Here is a 27,485-nt window from a genome sequence, read left to right as displayed (position 1 = left end):
AGAGGGAAAAACAATAGTTTGGAAATGTGGCTTCTAAATAGCTGAGATGCAAAGCTTAAATTCTGATTTTGTTTTTTAATTTGGAAGAAAAATGAACTGGGTATCCAGAGGGCTAGTGCTAGCCAAAATGTCACTTTCTTTTCTCATCTCCTCATAGCCGCAGTTATCAGTTTTAAGTGTGTATGGGTGTGTGTGTGTCTGTCTGTCTGTCTGTCTGTCTGTCTGTCTCTGTGTACATGCATCTCTCTCAATGTTTGTATTTATGAAAAATATTAAAAATATGTTTGAGAATTGGCAATCTGAATCTTTGTAGGAGGAAAGAGTTTCCCCAGTCAAGAACAAAATCAAAATGAAGTAGGTGTTGGAGTGGAAAAGTGAGGAAGGGGTCTGGCCTACGGTAGTTGGTAAGCTCACTGCCTCCTGACCCCACACAGCTTCCCTCACAGGAAGATGAGCTTTCCATTTCAAGCAGAAGGCAATGGGAGTTGCTCCCCACTACTTCTCTGTGGCTGGGAACAACCTTCTGAATTTTGGTTTCATTAACACAGTATTTTCTCATCTTGGCGAGGAGGTGGGAAGGGCATTTTCCTCTGAGACACTTGCAAGGCAAGGGGATAACAGCCCATGACTTCCTTGTTTTGTGGAACCCATGCATGGTTAACCAAGCTTCTCCAGCCCAAGGGAGCCGAGACCCAGCAGGGAGTTGCAGGTTCCCAGCATCCTGTTTATTTCCCTACAGATGCTCTCACACCTGCATACATTTCAGCCGCCAAACTGTGTGTTTACAAGGCAATCACTTAGGGCTGAGTTCTGTTTGGGGGAAGTCATAGTGCACAGTACTAGGAATTCTATAATTATATTTTTATGTGTTGGGTGTGTATATGTGTGTGTGTCTGTGTGTGTGTGTGTGTGTAAATGCAAATGACATATGTTGATGCAAAACAGAAGTAGAGCTTACTAGATTATAAGAAACATACCTGACACCCAAATGAAGGCATGCAGTGATGCGGGCACTCTGGATATTTACAATGAAATCCCCATGCATGTATTGTTAAAAATTTCCTTCTAGTACTAGAATTTAAACCTTAGGCCCTGTGCATGCTAGGGAAATGTTTTACAAATAAGCTCTATTTCTAGTCATCTTTCCTTCCTTCTGAATCAGTCCTCACTAAGTTCCCAGGGCTGTCTGGCCTGGAGCTTGTGGTCTGTCTCCCTCAGCCCGTGGCCCAGCTGGGACTTTAGACATGTACAAAGGTTCTCTGCTGAATTTTCTTTACACGTAAAAGGCAACTGCCCTTAACCCCAGATAAGGATGACACTGTATAGGGCCTTGGGTTTTGGATTCTGAATTTCTTCCAGCCATGCACCTTTTGAAGGAGTCTGTGGCCAAGAGGTGGTGTGAATGTGGAGACCATGCTCCCTTTTAAAGACCATGTGCCGAGTCAGAGGACATTAGTAATTCCAGCCCAGTAATCCTGGGCTACTTCCAGGTCTTCACCTCTGGCTCACCTTCCTGGGGGTGGGGGTGGGGTGGGGGCATAATAAGGTAAAAATAGACATGAGGGCTGGGAAGTGCATGCCAGGGTACCAAAGCTCTTGGAACGTGGAGTGGGATGCTCACATGTGTGGCTGGGCTGGGGACCATTGGTGTCACATATTCCGACGTGAAGCTGTAAATTCCCCAATAGTCCTAAAGCCAGACAGAAGTTTTGTTTACTAGCTTTTTGGTGTAAGCTATAGTTCTTAAGTATATAGGACTATAATGTATCCTCTTATATTAAACCCCCCAATTTTATTGGAGGGGTGGGGTGAACGGATGTTCCAGATTTATTATTGGAAAAAATGCACTATCAGGCATGATATATTTTATTTTATGGCTCCCAACAATGTCTGCCAGAAACACACACACACACACACACACACACACACCACATATAGGCAAATCCACATAAGCACAGTGAAAGTGGAAAGGAAAATTAATTACATATAATAACTGTCACAAATCTTGTATCTACACATAAATAGAGTAGTATCAAAAACACACTGTTGGGTCCCCAGTCAGCGATCATAGCAATTCTGTTTGATTTTTTTTTTCCTTCTCAGTGGCAGACCTACTGAAAGCTATCTCTCCCAGCTTACAGTCTCTTCCCTGCCTTTCCCTCTGTGTACCTGGCAGAAACAGACCAGCTATCACATAGATTGGGTTGATGTGATTCGTTGATGCTATTTCTGATGGCTACAGCTCATACTTGCACTTGTATGATTATCCTAGCATGTGAACACAGCAGCCATGTCTATCCACGTCCCTACTGGTGCACAGTGAAATCTTCTCTAGTGCTACGCCATTTTGCACTGAACTGCTCTAGGAAGCCTATTGTATTGTGCAAATGCTGAGAGATAGCTAGCTAGCTACATGATATATGCATATACTTTTAACTTCAATGGGTATGTTTTCCAGAGCAGTGCATGTTTCCACCAGCATGGGATAGTATTTATATTGGCATATATTTCTTTTTAGCTTTAACCACTTTGTACTAGGAATAGCTATAATATGTCATCATTTCTTTTTCTGAAAAGTTTCTAGGCTCCTCATCTCCAGATATACCCTGTGCATGAGGAGCTCAATGTGATTGGAGTAACTGGGAGACACAGAGTATCAATGTGATACAAAATAGCAATGTGCTCATACTATAAGTGTGATTCAAAATAGCAATGACCGTATTTATCCTAATAGCCATGGCTATTTGAAGAACAGCGGCTAAGGGAAGATGTGGAGTCTTGGAAGATCTAGGGGATAAAGTCTGAGCTCTAGACAGATCCTGCTGGTACTGTGATTTTTTTTAGAAGCCACAGAGCAGAGCACATGGATCTAGGGGATCAGCCACTGTGCAGATATGCAAAGGACTGGCACAGGCTTGAATGTTAAATGTTTCCCAAAGGTTCCCATAGAAGGGCTTATTTCCCAATGCTGTGCTACAGGGAGAGAGGGGAATCTCTGGGAGGTGAGGGGGAGGCTTGCAGGAGGTTTTTAAGTTATTGGGGTGCTCTCTGGTGGGGGGATCGTGGTACCCTTTCTTGCTGCTTTCTGGCTAGAGATATGAGCACTTACTCCAACCCAATTCTTGTTATGATGTGCACCCTCACCAAGTCAGTGGGGCTCCTGATCTTACACTCAGGCCTAAAACTGTGTAAATAGACCCTCTTGTCTTTATAAGCACCCTGTCTCATGTATCTCACTGTAGAAACATGGACCTGACACACTCTGTAGCTACGTGTATATCCCAGAGCATCACTGTGGACACAATGGGCTGGGAAGGAGAAAGACAAAAGGAATTGTTATTCACTGCCAGTGAAACACAAACTAGTCTAGCCACCATGGAAATTGTTTTGATAAAATACCATGGCCTAAAGCAGTCAATGTCACAGACTGTCACTGAGGGAAATCAGGGCAGGAACTCAAGGTAGGAACCTGGAGGCAAAGACTAAAGCAGAAACCCTGGGAGAATCCATGGTTCTCCATGGCTTGCTCTACCTGCTCTCTGATACAGCCCAGGACCAACTGCTTAGGAAGTGGATGCCGCCCACGGTGGACTTGACTCCCACATCTCTCGCTTGTGCCTTCTAGATTTCATATAAACACATACCAACATGTATGTGAATATGTCCTGACAGTAGAAGCAAACTGTTTAAAGAATCAAGGGAAAGTAACGGGGAGAGGCGATGCAAAAGGGAAGAGTGGGAGTGTGGATGAATATGATTAAAATGCAATTGTATGCTTTCACAAAAATAGTCTTGTGTAACCCAGTATAATATATTTTTTAAAAGTAATGAAAGAAAAAGAGAACAGCGGATGTCATCAGAAACAAACTTCCTCAACTTTCCTTCTCCACGTGGATTCACTTTGCATCCAAACTCACTCCTCCCTGACCTGTGATGAAGCTGTCCGCAACACCTACCCCTGGGCCAAGCTACTCTTCCACCAGTTACTCAGAGACATTCTCTCTGTTCCCATGGCATTAGGATACTATAGTCTCAGATTGACTTTAGGAGTCTGGGATCACTTGGTTGTCTGACTTCTTCTCACACGGCCTCTGTGGAAACAGGGACTGAGGCAGTGCTGAGGGCTGAATTCTCCATTTGGTCTGTTCCTATATTGATGACCTAACCCCTGGGGATAGCCATGGATTTTTGGAAACTGTCCTTGCAGATACACCAATTAAGAAGAGGTTATACTATTACAATGGAGAATTTGAATGTGCACGTATAGAGGAAACCAGAGATGAATGGATAGGGCAGGAGGAGGTGTACCATCTATCTGTATGCCCAGGATGGACGTCTGGAACAGTTTTTACCCTCTTAGTTCCCAAAGGAAACCAATCCCAGCAGGCACTGACCTCCAACTTCCAGCCCCCCACCCTGGGAGATAATGAATTTATGTGCCTTATGTCCCACTCCCTGTTTCTTTGGATGCTAAGAAACTATCCCTGGGAAGCTGTGTGAGGGTTTTACTCACTGACCTTGGCCATTTAGTAGCTGCCATCTCTTACAAGTGAAGTTGTTGACCCCTCAGAGCCTTAATCTCCTCATCTACGAACGTATAATAGAAACATTTGCCTCTTGAGAGCTTTGTGAGGAGTAAATAAAAGAGAAGGTAACATTTTGCCTGTAATGTCTGGCTATATTAGCATGCTGGGGGCATTGAAGCAAGATAGCAGGGACTTGTATTGGCCTGTGAATGGGTATTTCCATGAGTTAACAGAAAGACTGAAGAAGATGGTTCTCATGGCCTCCTCCCTCAGCACATTCTACCTAAGCTCCTGAATTTTTGTAGCCCATATTTCCCTACTCCATTGCTCACAGATACCAAGTATATGTTTTCCCTATCTCCCCCAGCATGTCTGATCTACCTGATGGCTTATCCTTACATTAAGGTCCTTGATGATATGGACCAAAGGGAGCTTCTAGGTAGGCCATGTCCTCCAGCCTTCTATGATCTCTTTCTGCCCCTTGCAGAAGTGTGAGGATAATCACAACAGGAAGAGACTGAGGTATAATTCTGGAGGCCCTGGATCTACTCCAAGTGTGGGACATGGGAAATGTAGCCATTTCTGGGCCTCAGTTTTGTTATACATAAAATGAAGGAGCCAAATAAAAATCTGTTCTTGGATGGTAGTGGTGGATACTTAATTCCACCATGTAGGAGGCAGAGGCAGGTAGATCTCTGAGCTAGAGATATCCTCTGGTCTACAAATCTAGCTCCAGGAAAGACAGGGACACATAGAGAAACTATGTCATGGAAAATTAAAAAAAAAAAAAGAAAAGAAAGAAAAAAGAAGGAAGGAAGGAAGAAAGAAAGAAAGGAAAAGAGAGGAAGAAAGAAAGAAAGGAAAAGAAAAAAGAAAAGAAAGGAAAAGAAAAAGAAAGAAAGAAAAGAGAAAGAAAAACAAAGAAAAGGAAAATCTGTTTTCAATCCTGTATCTGGATATATAATTGTTGAAACACTAGCAAAAGCATCATGAGCCAAGAGTCCCTCTCTTTCTCTCTTTCCAATGCTGTTGTATCACGGGACATTCCCAGTTGAACATCATAAATCCAATGCAGCTCTCTGCTTGACCTGCTTTAAAGAATTGGTACTATGAGGAAATAAAGACTGACCAGTGCTACATTTGCAACAAAGATGCCAGGAAAGACCCTCATGTGGGAATCAGTTATGTCCCCTAGGAAAGGAGGAAGAATACACCCCCCAGAGCACCTCACTCGACCTAACACAGGCCCTTTGAACCATAGGTTGACTGACTTCCTTAGCCATCTCATTCCCCGGGCTGTGGAGCCCTGCTAAGATTTTGCCTGCCAGCTGATGATGGAGTCTTTCTAATATGTTGGGATTTGCACAGTTTATTTTGGTAGGTAACTAAGAGAGAAAGACAGAGATAATTATCCCCGTCGTAAAACAGTCCATCAGCCACCTGTGTGCAGAGCAGAAAGTCAAATCTTTTGTTGCTCTTTGGCAGGGAAGATGCCGTTGCGCACTCTCTTGGGTCCCATTCAGCACTCTAACCTAGTTACCTGTGGAAGTTTCCCCAGTTCTGATATAAGTTTTCCATTTATATAAAAATAATAAATAAATACCAGGGATCTTGTCAGGTCACGCCAAAGGAGAATTTGTTGAGGATTCAGTATTCTAATGCATTGGACATACTTGAATTTGGCTAAACAGTCAAAATGGGTGGCTTGGCTCCATTTAACTGAGCTTAGATCTTGTCGGTATCCAGCTCTTCAAATGACCTCAGCTCTTATAGATGGGTCCTTGGAGATGCTTGGCTTTCCAGTGAATTGGAAATCCTCAGGTATGTTTTAAATGTCTACAAAACAAGGGTTTTCTTTGTTTTCACTGGGGAAGACTTAATAGAGAAAGCAAAGAAGAGGCAGCTCTGCCTGGGCATTGGACTCTGCACCCTGGAGGCATAGCAACAAAACACTTCACATTTTAACATTCTTTACAAACAGCAAAATATTATAAACTGGTGCCAAAGCCTGGGCAAGAAGAAAGTCATGGCGGTAGTGAAAATTGGGTGGTCGAAGGTTACAGTTGGTTGTCAAGTTTCTGAGGTGGTATCCTACTGGGTTCTGGATGCAGGCTCTTTTCCTGGTCTTTGCAGGAATCTTGCAGAAGAGAAGATATGGTAGCACATAGCACTCCAGTATAGTTCTTGCATGCTGACCATCACCTCCCTCATTCATCTGCTATTAATTTTTATTTTTTTCTTGACTAGGCCTCTGACTCATCTTTGCCGAGACCTTTGGGTTTCCTGAAGTCCCAGCTGCTCCAGATGTGCGCCTCATTCAGTGCTCAAGTCCCGGAGTGGAGGCGGAGAGATATCCATTACGAAGTCATGTGAGTACAGCTGTCCCCCTTTACCCATGCTGTCAATTAAAGCACTAAAAGGTTAAGTGGAAAATTCCAGAAATAGACAATTCATGTGTCTTAGGCAAGTCCCATCACAGCAGAATCATTTTATTTTTAGCCGCTGTTGTTCATCTCCCACTGTGTCCGGCTTGTGAATTGAGTGTTAGCACAGGCATGTGTGTGTGTGTGTGCGCGCGCGTGTGTGTGTGTGTGTGTGTGTGTGTGTGTGTAAGAACAAACGAACAAACACAGTATATATGAGGCTTGGTACCATCCATGGTGTCTAGTAGGAGTTTTGAGAGATTTTGCCATGGGGACAGCTTTCATCCAGATGAGAAAGGATTGTTAACCAGATTAACAAGTAGAAGAGAAAAGACAAGAGTTTGAGTATGATTAGAAAGAAGGGGAAGGGCTCACAAGAGGAGGCTCAGGAGATCAGGGGAAGTCTGGTGTCACTGTGAAAAGGGAAACTAAGAAACAAGCCTACGAAACAGTGGTCGACTTAATAGGACATGTGACATTCGGGTTTCATGTGAGGATGTCACATGCATCTGGGATCTAGAGAGATGTGGCCAGTGGAAATGTAGACTTCAGAGTCATGGAGCTTAGTGAGCACGATTCTGAAGGAAGAGTGCTTATGATGCTGGCAAGAAGGGCTTAGAAAGGAATGGAGGGAGCTAGCCATTATAGGTCTTTCTCAGAAGGTCCTGTCATCCCCTGGGTCCTGACTGATAAAAAGAACAAAAGTTAAAATATGGGGTGTCCCTTCAGCCATTTTATCCACATTGGCCTTGGGCCCTAAGCCTTGGTGAACAACCAGGAGGACTCTTTCACTATTTTAAAGAGAAAGTGAGGGATTTTTGTCGAATGTTGAGATAAAGTTTAGAAAAATAGCTTTTTGGTTTGTTGCTATTGTTGTTTGTCTGGTTGCTTTTGTTTATGAAAATTCAATTTCCCAAGGAGGTAAAAATCCTGATCAATGTAGCAGAAGAAGTCTGAATCAGTTCCAAGAAGGTATAGTGCAGAAAGGGTCAGAGGAGCAGGAAGAGGTTCAGAGTGTCCTGGAATTTTATAAACCACAAGAAGGGAGAATCCTACAGTTAGATTATGTGTGTTCTTGGGGAGGTCCTTTCAATAGAATGGTGGAGACAGACACCAGATGCCCCTGGGTTAACAGTGAGAGATACAAAGGAAATATGGACTCCATTGTCAAGTGTGGTATAGGGCAGAAAATTAAAAATACAGCTCATCAAAAAAAAGAAGTAATGGTGAAAGGAGGAAGTGGGGGTGAGGTCAGGAGCTCACTGGCTTTGGGAAGCAGGGGGGAGGCAGGCTGTTGCTCAACTGTCTGCGACCTGATGACATGGGGAACTATACCTGTCATATAATTTCTGGGGTTATAGAAGTCGAGGTTCCTGGCTTGCCTTACTTCCTTATTACCCAGGAGCATCTGCTAGCCTAAGGTTGCCCTTAGAAACCAAACCCTTGGTAAGGTTACCCAGGGACTTGGCAGCTGAGTCCCTGACCATGCTGTCTTTACGTTTTGAAAAGAAGAGCCCACTCTTCTAAAATGACATCGAAATATGTTCCCGAGAGGGGCCCTGAAATCTGTCTTTCTGGATATTACAAATGAGATTTTATTTTATTGTTTAATTATTTTTATTATTATCTTTAATCTTTGTTTTACAGTCCAGTCGTTATTCCCCTCCCGTTCTGCCCCCAATAGTTCCTCATCCCATTCCTCCTCCCCTATCTCCAAGAGGATGTCCCCACACCCAACATTTATTAGTAACAAGCAACAACAGCCAACTAGTGTGTTCAACAGAAAATGGCTACATGCACATGCCTTCTGGACTTGCTCTGTTGTGATGTTTTGTTTTGATTCTATCACGATGGTTTATACTTGCAATCTTAGCAATCAGCATACTTAGGCAGGGGAATTCCTATGAGTTTGAAGACAGCCTGGGTTATATATTGAGTCCCGCCCTGGGCTACCAAGTGAGCTTTAGCTCAAAAACCATAAGCAACAGTATCAAGTCATTGTTTTCTACTAGAGAGCTTTTTGGATGACTTGGTTTATATGAAAGGACCTGGAAAAAAGCAACAACAGAGGTGAGGATCTGTCCAGTTAATAGCTAATTTATTTCTGCCATGATACTCTGATAATCCTAAAATCACCAGAGTAGTTTAATCAACAGTATGGTGGTTTGAAGAAGAATGCCCCCCATAGGCTCATAGATTTGAATACTTGGCCATGAGGGAGTGAGTGGCATTATTTGAAAGAATGAAAAGGCATAGCCTTGTTAGAGAAAGTGTGTCGCTGGGGGTGGGCTCTAAGGTTTCAAAACGTCCATTCTAAGCTGGTAGTCTCTCTCTCTCTCTCTCCCTGTTGCCTGAATATGCTAAGTTAATTCTGCCTACCCACTGCCATGCTCACTGCCATGATGATAATGGCCTAAACCTCTGAAACTGAGAGCCAGCCCCCAGTGAAATGCTTTCCTTTATGAGTTGCCGTGTCTCTTTACAGCAATAGAAGACTGACTAGCACACAGGTTTATTGGGCAGTTAGGCTGCATTTTGTTTCTGTGCCATTTTTATTATCTTTCTTTTGTCATCATACCAAAGTAGCAAAGATAAACAACCTCATATACCTGTGCAGGCGCCATTTGGAAGATCCACCCATGTTGCAAAGATTTGCCTTGTTTACATGGAGCTGAGAGGTTTCTCATTTCAAACAGAAAATTTTACTGAGCTCTACTCTTCCAAGTCCTCTGACTAGGGATGGGCACTAGCTCCACATTCATGGCCAAAAACCATAGTAAGGTTTTATGTTTATAGGTACATGTGTGCAGACACAGCCCTTCACTCATTTCGTTCCCAACATGACCTTGGTAGGTATGAGCTAACATCTGTTATTGACGTCAAAGGCTGAACAAAGGGGAGAGGAAAATGTTTCAGAGCAAGCAGGCTAGGGGAACAGTGTTCTGCAGACTTCTGGTCTCCAGGCCCTTGAGTGCTATCCTCAATGTCTGGCTGTCCTACTGTGGCACCACAAGATGTATTCCTGTCCCTACAGTTACTACCTCTCCCCTCTTCTCCTTTCTCTCTTACCCAGTAACAAGTTGAGTTAAGTCTCTTTTATTATTTGCAGCAAAAATAATCTTAACCTGTTCTGTTGTATTTCAGAAATTAAAACAGTTGTGTGAGAAGCTCAGCGGCAGAACCCTCCCTAACACTCCATGGGTTCCATCTCTAACATCAAATTGCTGGGTGGGTTGGACAATAACAACTCTGCTTTAAGGATTCTGATAGTAACAGCAATGGGGAAACCTATCTTCTCATTAAATAAGTGTGCACACACATTCCATCCTCAGGCCAGGAAAGTCCCAGGAATCGGTCCCATCAGAGATTGCCACACCCTGTGAGATTGTCAGTGAAAAGTCTGGTTGGTGCAATGCCATGACAAACAACATGCTCCCGTCCATCAGGATTATACGTAGAGAACACTGGCTACTCTTCCAGAGGATCTGGGTTCAATTCCCAGCACCCACATGGCAGCTCAACATCATGTCTATGTTCTAGGAGATCTGACTTCCTCTTCTGTCCTTAGTGGGCACCAGGCAAGCACATGATATACAGATTACATGTTAGCAAAACCACCCATAAAACAACAACAACAACAACAACAACAACAACAGAAAAACACCATAGAGAAACAAGGTGGGAAGCATAAGGTGGAAGAAAAGAAAGAGGGAGAGAGAGAAAGAGTTGGGGTAACTAGTGGCTACCACCAGAGTTGATAACTTTCTTTTCTCAGAAATATAGTTCATCAGAGATGAGTCTAAATAAAGAAAGCCTATGAGACTGCTTCTCCTTGAACATGCCCAGGTCCTGTCTGCTACCACTACCTCATAAACCCTCTAGGAAAGTGTCAGACAGACCTGGGTTCTCAAGCATCTCCAGCTACATCCACCTCAGCTGGCAGCTACCAACTCCGTGAGGCAGGAAGGAAGCCAACCCAACCTTTGGGGAGCATTGGGCATGAGGCAGGACATTCTTGCCCTGATTTTAGGTAGATCCATCCCACCTCATATTCCTTGGTGAAGAGCAAGTTCAAGGGTTCAACCTGCCTGTGAAAGAGAAAACTGGCTCACAACTTGCTAAGGTTCACAACTCGCTAAGGTTGGTTGCCACTTCTCTTGAAATAGATTCCATAGCATGCATGTCTCACCTTCACCACCAAATGTGACCTTGAAGGAAAAATAGTCCCATTTACTTCAGATTGCCCAGAGAGTATTGGTAGATAAACATGAGGCACCCAATAAAATGTGAATTTCAGAGAAGCAGCAAATATTTTATATGTTAAGTACATTTAAGAAACACTATTCAAATTTTGCTAAATCCTGTCACTATAGCTCACTTTGGAGTCTGGTCTGACTCCAGAAGGTTGAAGTCCCTACTGGGAGGCTCCTTTGTTCTTGTCATTCAAAAGAAACAATCATCCATCATCCTCTCCTCCGTAGGCTATACTAGCACCTCTAGTGGCCAGCTCCCATGATGCCTCTGGTCACCACTCAAGGAGACCACTCCACTCCAGGTCCCATTTCAGGCTGTGGCCAGTGTCAAGAAACATATTGTGTGCTTCTGTTGTTGTTGTTGTTTTTGTTTTTAAGACAGATTCTCACTATAGTGCAGAGTGGTCTCAAATTCTCAGCAACGCCCCCCTCCCCACCTCAGCCTTGCAAGTGCTAGGGTTCTAGACATGAGACACCATATCCAACTCTCAAGATAAAACACAAATGTTATTCTGGGCTTATGCCATTTACTGCGTTGCTATCATAGGACATTGGTTTGTTTTTCACAGGGAATGTGCAGTTGTCCCACTAGAGTTTATTGTCTTTCTGTTCTTATGGCTCACAAATAGGGAAAATAGTGCATTCCATTGAGTCAGGAAATCTTCTAATAAGCAGAACATGGCTCTCCCTGTCCCTCCCAGACATAAGGATATTTGGAAGGCTGTTAGGATGGTCATGTGGTGAGGGAGGAGAGGAGTCTGATAGAGCCATCTTCATGGTTATGAAGCAGTCTGCACGGATGACCTATGACTTGGTCAAAAAGGGGGTTGGGGTGAGGCAGACAAGTCAGCTCCTTGCCTATTTTACATAGATTTAAGACACACATTATGGCTTTACAGTGTCTCAGCTTTCCTTCTTCATTAAAGAAGAACTCTGTGCTGATTCTTGCGTGTGAGAGGCTCTAGGTTTGATCTGCAGTGTGGGAGAAGGTGGAGAAGACAAAAGAGAAGCAAGAAGCTGAGGAAGGGAAATCTCGACCATGCAAAGACTTCTTGGAAAGTTTATCCTAGAGCTAGGCATGGGTCCCCCTTGCATACACAGCAGGCTTTGATTATAATTCAGCAACCAGTGGCATAATGGCAAAGAACTCAGTTTCCAGCTCCCTACCTCCCAGGGAAAGAGGAGATATGCAGATTTCACAGATGATGGGATTGTCTCTTCAGAACCTCAATCTCTAGGGCTCTAGTTCCCAAGTGAGTCAACAGTCTGTCTTTCATCTGACCCGCCTGGCTGGGTTAGTAGTACAGTCTTGAACAGGATTTGGCTCTCTGGAGATGGCGAACTCGTGGAAGAACAATTAAGTAGAGCAGCTGTGCTCCAATCTGGGTCACAGGAGTGGCCACAGACCTATCCAGGAAGCTACAACTCATCAAATGAGAGGCAGAGTCACCAGCAGCAGTGGCTGGAGAAAGAAGAGCGATGTAATCACAAGTCAGAGACACCCAACTCCCAGCAAGCTGGGTGGGTGAAAGGCTGGGTGTGTCACATTACAGATGCTTATTTACAAGTGCCCTGACCCTGGGGAGGGTTGCAGGGCAGACATACAATTGCTTGCAAACAACTAATGGGTACACTGAGCAAAGGCTTTTATCTGTAGGTTTTATTTTGTGCCTCTTGGGGGACTTGGAAGGGCTGGAGTTTGAAACACAAGCTTGCCTCGGACAATCTTTTCCCCTTGGCTAGATCTAAACTTTGAGAGAGGCCCTAGATGATCTATTGAATTTTAATGGACTCTGAGCTGCAAGCACCACTATTAGGCTCTGATATTCTTCTTTGGAAGTCACATTGCTGCAGGGTATCTCCCAGCCCTGGCTTTGCCTTCCTACTTAAAAGCTAAAGAGACCAGACCAGACATCCAACGTTGGGACTCATCCAGGGCTTCTGGAATCCAAACAGAAGTCATGATTCTAGGGAAAGACTCTATGGAAGGCCAAGGATTTCTTAAAGCATCTTTGGATAAATGCATTGCTATGGGGTTGTGTCCAGTAATGAAAGTAAGCCAAAGAAAGTGCCTTAGGAGTAACTGTCAGGGAGCTGACAGAAGCCTGAGTTCCTACTGGAGAACCAGCCAGCAGACCACATGTGCCTGGTTATACAAGAGCAGGATAAAGCAAGGGGCATCTCCCTTGGAGTGGCATTTGCAGCAAGGTATTGCCACTGTCAGACATTTGTCTAAGACTGCCAGGATGAAATGGAAAGGAGAGTATCAACTCTTTTAACTCCGAATTGCCAGAGTGTTCTTGGCTTCTCCAATCAATCTCATCTCTCTCCCAATCTTTTGTTTGCCAGTGGCTGTCTAAAATGTTGCCATTTTATATAGTGAAATGGATTTCAGGACTCCTACTATAACCTCTACAGACCAGTTGCTCTGGAGTCGAGAGACAGGTGTGTTGATGTCTTGGTTTTTAAGCGTTGTTCTATCCTGCTGACCTAGTGTCTGGGAGTGAGACCTGGGAATGTGCGTTGTACACAAAATGCACCCTTTGATGCCATTCACATACACTCAACTTCAGAAATGTCCATTGAAATGAAAGGGTCTTAGATTAGTAGCTGAAAAAAATTCAAGTTCAAGGGGCTGGAGAGGTGGCTCAGCAGTTAAGTCTACTAGCTGTTTTCTCAGAGGATCCTGGTTCAATCCTCAGGTCACAATTACCTATAACTTCAGTTCAGGTACTCTGATGCTTTTTCTTCCCCCATGGATACCAGGCATGTGCCTGGTACAAACACATACATGTTGGTAAAATACCCATACACATAAAATAAAAATGAGAAAAATTAAAGCTCAAGTTCAAATCCATCTCTACCTTGGTGATCTTGGACAAGTTCCTTATTAATTCTTGGTTTCCTTTCCCATCTGTAAAAATGGACATACTACTTTACTAAAATTATTTTTTTCTGCTTGAGAATTAAATGATACAACACATGTGATAAGGTTGATTAATGTCAAGCTATCACCAAATATTAACATATACTACTCTAGAGAGCTAGAAAAGGGAGAGTGTGTTAACAAAAACTTTCATAGGCTTCAAGTAAGGAGTGTGTGTGTGTGTGTTGATTTGGATAAGAATGGTAAGAGTGTCCCCCATAGGCTCATATATTTGAATGTTTAACCAAAAGGGAGTAGCACTATATGAAAGGATTAGAAGGATCAGGAGGTGTGGCCTTACTGGAGGAAAATTGTCCCCTTGAGGTTTCAAAAGCCCATGGTAAGTAAGTTCTGTGTCTGTCTGTACTCCCCACTCTTTCTGATCAGATGTAATTCTCAGCTGCTGTTCCTGTGTCATGATGTTAAAGGACTGACTCTCTGAAACTGTAAGCAAGTCCCCAATTAAATGCTTTGTTTTAAAAGAGTTGCCTTGGTCATGGTGTCCCTTCACAGCAACAGAGCAGTGACTAGAACAGTGTGTGTGTGTGTGTGTGTGTGTGTGTGTACTTTAGATATTTAGATGCTGATGTAACTCTCTTTGTGTGGGCCCAGTGCAAGGAGGCTTGCCACTCATAGTAGCTGGGGGGTTGAGGTAATAAAGAGATGCTTTCAGAAAGCAGACACTGGCTACTATAAAAAGCATTGATGTCCTCAGCTGTGTTCCTGAGAAGCATAGACACAGAGGGTGGCATCTGGCAATATTCAGTGACATGACTATCCTGCAGTGCACTAAAGATTTGCTATTGGTATCTGTTGGGTAGCCTCTGTTCTAGTTTACTTTCTACTGCAATGATAAAGACCATGACTAAGACCAATATAAAGAAGAAGAGACTTTGTCTGGCTTATTCTGATGATAGTCTATTATCGAGGGAAGTCAGGGCAGGAACCCAAGCAGGACAGGAACCTAGAGGCAGGTACTGAAGAAGAGCCCTCAGAGGGTTGCTGCCCACTGACAGCTTCCATGGCTCACTGAGCTTGCTTTTGGATAGTACCCATGACTGCTTTCTAGGGGTAGTAACTCCCACACTGGGTGGGACCCCACCACATCAATCAAGAAAATGCACTACAGGCTTGTCTGCTGGGAGCCCCAGCTCCCAGAATAACGACTCTGAGACTGTTATATTTACAAATACCTTGGCCACAAGCCTTGTCTGTTCCCCAACTACTTCATAAGTGAATCATGCCGTTATCCTATTCTAAGTTCTGTCACATGGCTGTTTACTTCTGCCCAACTCTGTCCTCCTTCATAGACATGGGCAGTGAATCCTCTCATGCCTGGCTCTACTCCACGTCCCACCTTCTATTCTACCCCTTCCAATAGGCCATAGGATTTTTATTGACAGGTGATACAGGTCATACAGACAGTCATACAGTATACAAGAGATTCTCTCTACAATGATTAAAGCATTTTTAGGTTGAGATTTTCCCTTCCCAGACGACTCTAGCTGTGTCAAGTTAGAAACAAACAAACAACCACTCAAGCAGCACAGAAGCCAAAGGTGCTGTATAAACTTCTTGCAGTCCATAGGATAATGTTTCTCCATAGTTATCTCACCCAAAATGTGAGCAGGACTGAGGCCAAGAAAGTCTGTTTTAAGTTAACACAAAAGACTCTTGGTTTTGTGTGTGGCATGATGGACAGAGTCATGCAGTTGTAAAAAATCCCCCAGGACAGCTTAGAGTTACTATATTGCAAAACCTCACAGATACATAGTAGGGTTTGGTGTCTGGCTAGTTGATGGCCTTCCATTAGCCACTGTCTAGGTCACCTATTTCCTGCCTGTTTCTGCAATGAAAACCCTTGGAAAGCAGAGGTAGGATTCTCCACAAGGGAAGAAGGCTGCTATATTATTGGCATTATATTGGTTTCTTACTAAGGATAGAATAAGGAAAGGTGGATCGGGAACAGAATTTTTCAACAGGATTGACATTTTGAAGAGCCACATCTGTACCAGCACTCCTCAAGAGTTTTAGAAGTGGCACAGAGAGACCTCAGTATCTGAAAACCTATCCACATAGCCACAGATTGCTGAAAATCTCTGGCCAGTGCAGGAGAAACATCTCCCATTTGAACCCAAAGCAACCAATCTAGAAACTTCTAAGGGGCTAAAACATCCCGTGCTGTATGTTTTAGTTTCATGTTTCCTGAAGTTATTAAAAACATTGTATAAAGCTACCCCTCGGGCCATGAGTTTAAGGAGTATAGAAAACATAAATGAATTCATGTTTGGACTTGGGTCCTACGTCCAGAGAAACACTCTATTACATAAATATGTACAAATTGATGAAAAAAGTACGAAACTCTGAAACACTCTGGGTTTCAAGCATTTTTTGATTAAGAGATTTTTTAGCCCAACCAGCATCTTTCTTTCCCCTGATCCTTATCTCTATTTAATCAATTTCCCCTGGAATTTCCAGGATACAGCACTAATGAAACCACTTCTTTAGCTCTTCATTCACTTGATCTCCTCACTTCTGCGTGTGTCCTCTCTACTGGCATGGCCTGTATTGGGGGTCCTCTTGTAGTCAATGGAACTGGCTGCACAGATTCCTCCTGTGTGTATCCCTCTATGTGAATGGTGGCCAGCCACTAGTGTTCCTTCCAAGTGCATCTTGTACATTCCAGAGTCCATTTCCTATTTCCATGCATGCTTCCTTCCTGTGGGCAGAGCCAACCTCAAAGCAGGCCACCTGTGCTGTTCCATAAGTACCCTTTGGTGGGCTGGAGGGTTGTCTGCCTTCATAATAAAAGTCTTATTTTGGGAGCTGGAGAAATGGCTCTGCAGTTAAGAGCACTGTCTCCTCTTCCAGAGGACCCAAGTTGGATTTCCTAGTTCATGACCACATTTAATTTCAGTTCCAGGGTCATCTGCCTCTGGCCTCTATGGCCATATGCTGATGACTGGGAAGTTCAATGGTGGTATGACTAGGAAGCTTTGATGGCTCACACAGCACTTGTGCTGGCCCCACAAGAAAGGTATCTCTATGCATTTGGAGCTGACTCACCCACATCAAGGATCAGCTGTAAGACTATGCATGGAATCAGGTGTGTGTGTGTGTGTGTGTGTGTGTGTGTGTGTGTGTATACATGCATGCAGCAACACACACACACATACACACAAACACAAGTTTTTGAAAAAACTAGAAAGAAAGCACTACTCTTCTATTTGAGTGTATGTAGTAAGTGAATTTGGAACAAGGCAACATGTGCAGAAACAGGGAACATGTACAAGGAAAATGCATGCCTGCGCTGCCTATGCTGCCTTGCTACCCCATTTATAGAGAGCATCATTGCAAGCACCCTATTTTGTGCATTCACCACGTGTGGAAATCCATGGACTTCAAGGAGAAGTCAAGAGAAGTATGTTTTGTCGACATCACAATTAGCTGTGGAGGGAGAGGGAGACTGATTGCCCCAGGAGGCCAGACTTTCCATTCAGGGATAAAAACTGACCTCCAATATGGAAGCCAGTGGTTATCTTAGCATCAGGAAGTCCTATCTCATTCTTATTCCTGGTACTGCCTGCCTTTGTCAAGGGATAGCTCTGGAAACGGAAGACATAAAGACCAGCTTCGTCCCTTTTGCTGGGTAGCACTTGCTTAGATCAAGAAGAAATATTTTATTGACCTGTGTGTTTGTGGGGGTGGGGGTGGGGGAAGGGGAGAAGGCATGGAGCTGGCTGAGTGGGGGAGCAGAAAGGATCCTGGAGGAGATGGGGGAGGGGAAACTGTGATTGGAATAAAGTGCATGAATTTTCAATTAAAAACAACAGAAGTGAAGCAAAAGCAGTCGGATTGGTTCTGAGGAATTTCCATTGTTCCAGTTAGAATGGAATATGCAAATCATGTATCTTTTTTGGCCATTTAGCATATGGGTTCAATGCTTCTTTGTTTGCATTTGAACCGATACTGTAGAAATGAAAGGAAAGATTCACACTAACAATGTTTTTGAATTTTCTTTTACTTAGAGTGGCATTAATTAGATGACAAATAATTTTTTTAAAAAAAATAGCAAGTCACAAGACTGTGGGCAAAGCACAGTCTGCGCACGTGAGGAAGTAGATGCGGAGGTGTAAGTCCTTCAGCACCTGTGTCTCTCATCAAGACAGCCCTGGGTTGCTGCCACCCTGGCTTCAAGTCTCCCATTGAGTTGGCCCCAAACCACTTCTGTAACTGTGCATCTCCTCCAGCTCCTTCCCTGCCTGATCCCAATTCCTCACTCTTCACCTGTTTTCTGAACAACCAGACTCATTCACCCTAAAACCATTCAGAGGTTCAGGGCCCCAGCTCCTGGACTGATGTTAGTGACACTCCAAACAAACTTATCATCTTGCCAAGTTCTACGACCCATTCCTAACAAGACAGTTGTTTTATACAAGAAGTCAGTGTAAATAAAGATCAAGTTGTGGGGCAGAAACCTCAACATGAAGAAATCCTTACCCAAAATCTGGGCTTTATCTAAGCTTAGTGCTGCACACCTGTGAGTCCAGTTACTCAAGAGCCTGAGGCAGGAAGGCCACAAGATAGAGGCCAGCAAGGTCCACAGCATCCTCCATCACTTAGTGAGACCTTGTCTCAAAAATATAAAGTGCTGAAAGGGCCAAGTCACAGTTCAGTAGCAGAGCTGTTGCTGAGCATGCTCAATGCTCTGGGTTCAATTCCCAGCGTGCGCGCATGCGCGCACATACACTCCCCCACACACACACATACACACACAGAGAGAGAAAGAGAGAGAGAAAGAGAGAGAGAGAGAGAGAGAGAGAGAGAAGTGAAGGGGGCTTAAAAAGAGAGAAGGGGGTTTAGAGAATGTTGCTCGATGGTGTGGGGGAAGGGGGTGCCCAGGCGGGCCCATGCCTAGGCTCCTCTTCCCCGTGAGGGACCACACGCACACAGACATGGTATAGAGTAGAGTTTATTCAGGGTAGAGAATGGGAGTTAGAGAGGCAGAGAGAGAGAGAGAGAGAGAGAGAGAGAGAGAGAGAGAGAGAGAGAGGAGGAGGGGCAAGTAGCCCCTTTTATAATGGGCCAGGTCTATGGGGTGGGGCATACCTGGCTGTTGCCAGGTAAGTGTGGGGTGGAGCTTAGACAGAATACCAACAAGAAGCAGACACACGGACAGAGAAAAACACAGACAGAAACACAGAAACACAGACAGACACACAGGGAGAGAAAGACAGACAGACACATACACACAGGCACATATACACAGAGAGACAGGCAGACACACAGAGAGACAGACAGACTTACAGACAGAAACACAGACAGATACACAAAGAGAGAAAGACAGACACATATGTTCATGCGCGCGCAAACACACACACACACACACACACACACACACACACACATACACACATACACACACAATGAGGGTAGTTAAACTGTGTACTGAAACTTCCAAAACAAAAATCTTCCCACTCAGATAAGCAGGAATCCTGAGAGAAGCCTGAAGAAGAAGTTCCTCTCCAATATGGGCAAAGTTCTCGGTAGACCATGACCACTCATGACCAAGTGAGCCCAGATCAGGTGCTTGGGCCTCAGGAAATCATGCTTCCCAATTCCATGGTGTCCCCAGCTCTATAGGGGACTGGAAGATACATCTAAGCAATAGTAAGTAGGCTTTATTTCCCCTCTCAGAGTGAGTCACAATGTGTTCGAGGGCTGAGCCAGAGCCAAGCTGGTCATCGCCTTTTCCATCCACTTAGGTAAAAGTCCCTCAATAGCAGGGATCTTACGATCATCGTCCTCTGTATGTGGAGAGTAGTTATCCACGATTCTCTCAAAGTGAACACAAATCACCACAGCTAAGAAACATCAATGTCATCTTTCTAAACACTATCGCGCTTCCCCCACTGCCTGGAACTGTTGGGAGAATCTTTTGAGACTAGATGCTCTGACACCCAGGGGAGCGGCAGGGAGGAGATGCTTCAATCCCGGGTCCTGTATTCTCATTTCATATTCTAAAGCACAAGGGGTCGGGGAGGCCGAGCAGGTGAGACTTTACAGAAGTGGACATGGCAGTCAGCAGCTTAAGGACAATGACCCATTGTCTCAGCTATTTCCCTGGGTCATTCTGTTTCAGGTAGGAAGTGACATCACGCTCGGCAGATAGGCTGAGCTTTAAGTAAGTCAGTAAATAAATCAATAAATCAGCATCTAAAAATTGATCTTGTCTTCCTTATTCTACTTTAGAATCCCCATATAAATATCCATGTGTTTATCAGCCACTGCCCCTGGGCTACAGGATCCTCCAGACAGGCCTTTTGCCTCACTCATGTGTGTCTTATGCAATACTTGGCACTTGATCTCCAAAGTTATGGTTGTTTAAATAATAATAGTGGTGCAGGTGAGCTAGACTTTATGCTGACCACTTTATATATGCACCATTTATTCCCTCTCCCCTTTCCAATAACAATAGTATCTACTGGTGGGGACCAATGACTTTATGGTGCAGCTGGAAAGATGAAGCTAAGGGAGGTTTAGAGGTTTACTCAGGATCTCACCTCCTCCCTGTCAGTAGAAGCCGGTCAAACCCAGGTTTGCTGGCAGCAAAGACTGTTGTTGAGCCTGGATTAAATAAGGTTTGCTGTGTAGCTATTTCCAAGGCTGTCAGGAAGAGTGCTCATTAGAAAGAGATTCATCTGAATATCACCCTTTTAATTAAGCAGCATTACCAAGACCCTTAGGCTATAAGGGATTCATTTTTATCTTCCAGTTCTCTATAGAATGGGTTTTCGTTTCAACAAGTTGCTCCCACATCCCATAGACCTTGGCTATCAGAAGGTCTGCTTCAGAGGCGCTAGAACTGGTGTGAGCCAAGTATACAGCTGTGGGTGTTCCCGGCTCACAGCTGGCTCCTCCTGGCTTATTACTACAGAAACTCTGCCAAGTCACATTATGTGTAGGACATTCATTAGGGTGGCATTAATAAATAGATTCAGAACACTGGTGTCTTCCACTCCATTGGGCAGATGAGAAAGGATCCTTTTTTTCCCTTTCTTTTTATCTTTCTTTTCTTTGTGTATATGTGAAACCCTTCCTTTCCCATACTTAGCTTTTATTGTTCACAGAGGGTTTCAAAGTATTACCAGCCTATGAGTTTCATGTTGAGTCATTGGACATATGGGACTTTCAGAGCCTAATGGGTGGGATTTTATATCTAGTTTCTTTTCAACTCTGTGTGCATTTCATTAAAAATAAAACAAAATCACCATATTAAAAAAAATCACCATTTTCCCTACCATCTACTCACCCCAACCTTTGTCACCAAGGACAAGGCGCACAGGGAGAGTTGTCTAGGGCTGTCAAGGCTGTGGGTTTACTGGGTGCCCGGCTGATGCCACCCCTGTGGTTCTCTTGTTTCTTTATCCTCTCAGGAACAAAGGGACCCGTGGTTTAGGAAGTCTGGACTTGGGATGTCACTTACAGTCACCAAAACTTTGAGAATGACTAATTGGCAAAAGCATGACAGATGGCCTCAGACAGGAGGGGCCATTTTGAGAACCACAGAAAATGAAAGAAGAGTTGTGTAACAGGAAAAGTGACGAATCCATAGTTAGGAGGCCTTGAGTTTGAGGCAGAGTGACATCAAACTTTTCCTCCAAACTAGAACTCCTTCTAGAATGACAAAGATACATAGTGATGGTTAATCCAAGACAACAGGGTCCTGTGGGGACTGTCCTGGTCATGGCATGGTCACGGCAGTCATAGTACACCACTTGTATGACCTCCAACAAGCCAATCAATGCTGCTAGGTCTCAACTTCTTTCGAAGAAAAAGACTGAGATGTCCCTAGCCTTTCTGCCATTGTTGGAAGGTCTTCACATAGTTCTCTTTGCTTCAGAACAATCACATCAAGTAAGTTATTTATAACAAGTAGAAGTTGTCTTAATCAGACCACTAGTCAGCAGAAATTGATCACCACTGCCCAATACTGATGTAGTTATAGCTAAAACAAACCAATGAAAACCAAACCAACACAGAGAAACCTGACACTTTAATATATGTGGTTTCTTTTTTTTAAATCTAGTAGTTCTACTATCCTTCTGAAAGATGTGGGCAGTTTTGAGATCCTTTCCAGTATATTTGTAACCAATAGACCTCTCCATCTTGAAGTTGAAAAGCACATTAATGGATGTCACTCTTTGTACCCAGACCCAGTTCTAATGTCTATGGTCCCCTGGCAACTCTACTGCCCTTCCTGTCTCTGTGACATATAGACATAAAGAGAAGCTAGAAATAAAAGAGCCAGCAAGGAGACAGAAGCACCTGGACAAGGTGCCTGCAGAGGCAGAGGAGGCTTTGCCTTGGGGTAATTTCCCTCCTATGTAAGGTTTCTTGCCCCACCCCTAGGGGAATTCTTTAGGGTGTATTCACATTAGGATATGATCAGGGAGCGGGAATGGAAATATCTGTGCAATTGCTCATTCTCGCCTCCTCTTTTCCACCCGTATGATCTCACTATGGGGCAAGGAATGAGTAGCCTGGAGGGGCATCTCCACAGATTCACAATAGCAGAAAGCAGAAAGCAGAAAGAGGAAAATGCCTCTTTCTAGAGGACATACCTCTTGCTAAATGCCTCATGACTTGCATTAAGATTCGAGTTTCGAAGGCAATAAACTTTGTGATGTGCTATCCACCCAGTGTGTTGGGAAATGTGGGTGGGTGTAGGCATGCATGGGAAGTACAGCACTTAGCGACTTCTGCTCAGTATCTAGGGATGCTCAACGACACCCTTATAATGAAAACGTATCCATTCAAAATGTCAAAAGCACCTTCCACGAGAAAAATAAAAGAATCTAAGAACCACCTTTAGTTGTTTCGTAGAAGGAACTATTTGGCTACTGGAAACTGGCTGGGGTTATATTGGACAACTTTGTACGGACACCCTTTAGTAGTGGAGAATGTCGGTTCCCACAACTCTTTGAAAACAAGCTAAGTAGAAGTCTCTGCAGAAGGCAGCCATCAACTCATCCTACCGCAGGCTCAAGTACACACAGTCTGTTGTGGGATGGCTTCTCTTTTATCTCAGTACCATCACAACTGCTGAATCACTGTCTTTGTTTCCTTCAGAGATCACTGCTATCATCCTCCAAGTGAAAAGGACCTGAGTTAAGGCTCTGATGCAGGCGCGCCGCCGCCAGGGTGGGCCTTCAGCCTCCCTGAGCCACGACCCTGGTCTGGCTTCGGTTCCAGGTCCGTATGGCAAATAAGCTTCCCTGTGGTCTTCCCACGGCATGGTTGGCTCAGCTCTGCTGTGAGTTAGTGGTCCCATGAGGAGCAGGCAGAGGGTTCTCCGTGTCTCCAAGAGGGCTCCTGAAAGGAGAGGTCAGGACGGGAAGGAACCACGAAGGGGGTCGCTAACCATAAATATTTCAGAACCTGATTTCCTTCAAATCTCAAATAATGAAAACCATTTGCTGCTGGAGACTGCTAAGTCTTCCCTGTGCCTCGCATCAGCATCCCATGGCGAGATACACACATGATGTCACGGCTGAAAGGAATGCAGAGCACATAAAATCTTGCCTGGGTCAGGGAGAAGTGCTAAGCTCTCAAGCGGGCCAAGGGACAAATACACAAATGTGGCCCAGCACATGTCAAAGACCCACAGAATGGCAAACATTTTAATGAGCCTGTTCCTGGGATTGGAATTTATAGCCCTCACGTTGCAGATGAGGCAGTAATGGTCACTGAATATGCAAATGGCCATTTGGGGATATGAGAGTTGAACACAGCAGAGGAAATCTCAGAGGGACACAAGGCCCTTCACCTTCACTGGAATAAATTGACTCACCCTGCAATCTGTCCCTTGGGCCACCTTATTTGCTGTATTTCTTTGTATTTACAATTTTCCCTGCCCTTTTCTTAGCGCTTGGACATACATGACATTTTGGCATCAAGAAAAGCCCCAGAGTCAAGGGAAGACTACTTTTCTGGCTATAACTATCACTCTGACCCCTTTCTCACCCGATGCACTGTAAGAGCACCCCTAAGAGCACCCCTAATGAGCTTGACCTGCCCCACCCCCCACATGTCTTCACCTCTTAGTGTTCACAAACCTGAACTCTGGCTCAGAGGCATGTTCGCATAGTCCTCCCTGGCCTCTGCTGCCTCTGCCATCTTAGCAGAGTTTCTCAGCTGGGGTCACTTTTGCCCTCTGGGGGATATGGAGACATTTTTCAATAGCTGTAACTGAGAGAGTTATGCATTGCTAACGGGCAAGGGAATAGATGTCAAGTATGCTTCTGAGTGTTCTACACCACACACGGTAGCCTCCTATAACAAAGAAAGATCTAGTTCAAACTATTCAGCCAAAGTTGAGATGTGTGACTAAGAGGTATGGCTGGTTTCTGCCTAGACCAAGAAGGTCATTGTCTCCGTATACACCTCCTAGCAGACCTCTCTCTGACATAAGAAATGTTCACTAACTATGGTAGGCACTAGATATATGGCTACCAACTTTTTCCAATATGGCAAGTGTGACTGGAGATCTGGGTTTTAACCTTATGTGATTTTAATTCAGGAAATCTTAATCATGACATACGGCTAGCAGCTTCTCTGTTAAGCAGTGAAAGTCTATGTAAGAGACAATCACACAGAGATGACCCGCCTCTGGTCAGCTCTTCTTCTCTTTTAGAGTTGAAATCTTGTAATTATATACTACTTCTATAGGTAAGATTTTTGTCCATGTTGATGTGACTTTAACTTTGGGGGAGAGTTTGGGCCTTTGACTCACATACAGAAGTTGCTAAGTCAATAGAGATAATGGGTTAGAAAGCTATTTGACCAGAACAGAGAGTCCTGGGAACTTGGAAATTCATGAAGGGGTCTTGTGAGATTGAGTAAGAGGCAGGCTGAAAGATGGGGATATTTCCTATGGCTCTGTCCAAATACCCAACAAAAGAAACTGAAGGAAGGAAGGCTGGCTTTGGCTCACGATGAGAGGATACAGACCTTCTTGATGGGGAAGGACTGCCCATAGTGTAGATATAGAGATGAACTTTGGTATTCACATGTCCTCTTTTAAGTCTGCTCCAGGACCCTAGGCCATGAGGGTGTGATATTCATATTTAGGTTGCTTCCTTCTCCAGCTAAGCCTCTAGAGTGTGAAAACACCCTAGTATACAATGTGTGTCTCCTAGGTGATGCTAATCTAGTGCAATTGATACCAAAGATGAACTATCACAAAGGCATGGGATGATCTCCTAGGATAGACTGAAGGAGTGGCAACCTCTGCTTGCTTTAAGTGTGCAAACTCTTCTGAGGACAGAAGTTAAAATCCCAACACTGTTATTCAGAAGCATGTCTATGGAAGCCAAAGTCAAAGAGAAGCAAAAACAAAGGAGACCTGATTCCTCTTCTCGGTCTATCTGTGTGTAGCTCTCAGGCCAGATCTGCAAGTGCTGAGATGTTATGTTGCCTCCTGGTACGTAAGCCCATTTCTTTCTCTCATTATTTATAAAGGACCAGGCAGGTGCGCCAATGCTTGTGGTGATGCTTCAGATGCTGAGGGTGTCCCATAGGGTCTGGCATGTACTTTATTACAGAGTCACTTTCCAGGCTATTCTGGGTTTTGCTGGTGCCTTCTTGGCAAAGTATTCCTTTTGGAGCTGATGATGAGTGCCCATCTTCTCCCCAATCCATTGGATAGACAGGCGGTTATATTACGACGCCCAAAGATTTTCAGAGAGAAATCGCTAATCACAGCAGCTAGCCACATCTACACATTTCCAGCAATGGAGAACGAAAACTGGGCCACACGAAACCAAATCAAAGCCCAACCTCTTCTCCCTACGTGTTTTCTATGCAGCTCACACTGGAACTTCTGGGAGGGAGGGCTGAATTGACTGATTGGTATGAAGGCTGGATAGAGACTGAGTTGACAGGATAAGATATGGGAACCTCACAGAGGATGTTTTTCCTCCCCCTACAGAGACAAAGTTGTGGTGGATGTAGGGCTTACAAAATTGATGGTGAGAGAATTCATTTGTAACTCTCAAGTCTGTACATGGCCAGGGTGAGTCAGGCAGGGATGGTAAATAAATTAATTCGGTACAGCAAAAGAAGCATGCAGATGATTTTACACCTAATGATAACTATATTTAGTGATTAGGGGGGAAAGTTACACCAATTAGAAAGCCATGTGCAATGAATAGAAATCAGGCATGAAAATTTGAATTTGGAGATTTTCCTGAAGTAGCAAAAGGTAGTGTAATCTTCTGTCACAGGACTCGGTAGCAACGGTGACCCTCAGTCTGTACCTAGGCTGGAGAAGAGACAGCTGCCACTCTATAGTGTGGGGGTGCTTCTGACAATGAGGGTTGCTAAGTCTGATGTAGTTGATGACATTTAGGATTTCTTTTGTAAGGGGATGGAAGTAGGGTAGGGACATGTAAGTCTACTTAATGCAATGTAGTAGTGGTGCTTGGGATGTGTGACTTAGAAACTTCCTACCCCAGTGTTAAAAGCTATAAAACTAGAGCCTACATAGGTTTCTGGATAGTGACAGTTCACCATACTGAATGCAAAAATAGGCAAGCTCAAAACCAGTCTCTTGAAAACACTCTAGCAGGATTCATCTCCTTCCTGTTCTTCATAATACACCCCTGTTCCAGTCTCTCTACACGGGATGCCAGACAAGTTTGAACCTAAGTCAATGAGTTCATGTCACAGGGCTACTCTTATGTGCAATAAGGGGCTAACGGTCCTCGTGTGTGAGTCTCTAATGCATTGGTGTTTGACCTAAGATATTTTACCTGCTGGTGTAGAAGCAGGCAGAGAAACACAATACCCCCATGGGTAGCAGGGGCCTTCTTCTGCGGTGGTGGCAAGTCCAGGCGCATGCGCTGGGGAGGGAGCAGCACTGGGACAGCACTCCAGTTCAAACACCATAATAGCTGTTTTCCAGCTGGTCGGCTCCAAGTCTCAGGGTGCAATGGCTGATTGTTAGGTTGACATACATGAAAAGCCTTGTCTCTGGCCCAAGGAAGAACCAGAAGCAGCATGTCTTTCATGAGTTTTTAGGATGAAAGATGTAAATGTGAAAAACAAAAAAACCATGTGATAGCAGTGTCCACCATTTCATGAGTCTGCTTAATATATGTTTTGTCCTCAGAGAGCACCGCAGTGAGATCTGGAGCTTCCTTTGATCTTGCTTCCACTGAAGTTGTGAGTCCCATTACCTTCATGTTGGAAGCTGGAAGGGCTGGTTTTGGGTCAGACTTCCAACTCAAAGGTTAAGGAGGCTCTAACTATGCTGGGTACAGCAAGTGATGGCGCAGGGAACTCACTGCCTTTC

The 27,485-nt window shown here is 44.2% G+C and overlaps 1 protein-coding gene across 1 annotated transcript in view; it reads right to left on the bottom strand.

The window, feature by feature from the left end:
• Nucleotides 1-27,485, bottom strand: part of Nedd9 (neural precursor cell expressed, developmentally down-regulated 9) — a 178,003-nt gene that overhangs the window by 113,118 nt on the left and 37,400 nt on the right. The window lies entirely within an intron of this gene.

The sequence above is a fragment of the Apodemus sylvaticus genome, chromosome 14 (assembly GCF_947179515.1).
Source record: "Apodemus sylvaticus chromosome 14, mApoSyl1.1, whole genome shotgun sequence".
NCBI lineage: Eukaryota > Metazoa > Chordata > Mammalia > Rodentia > Muridae > Apodemus > Apodemus sylvaticus.
The sequence above is the reverse complement of the archived record's forward strand: the minus strand, read 5'-3'. Positions and strand labels throughout refer to the sequence as shown.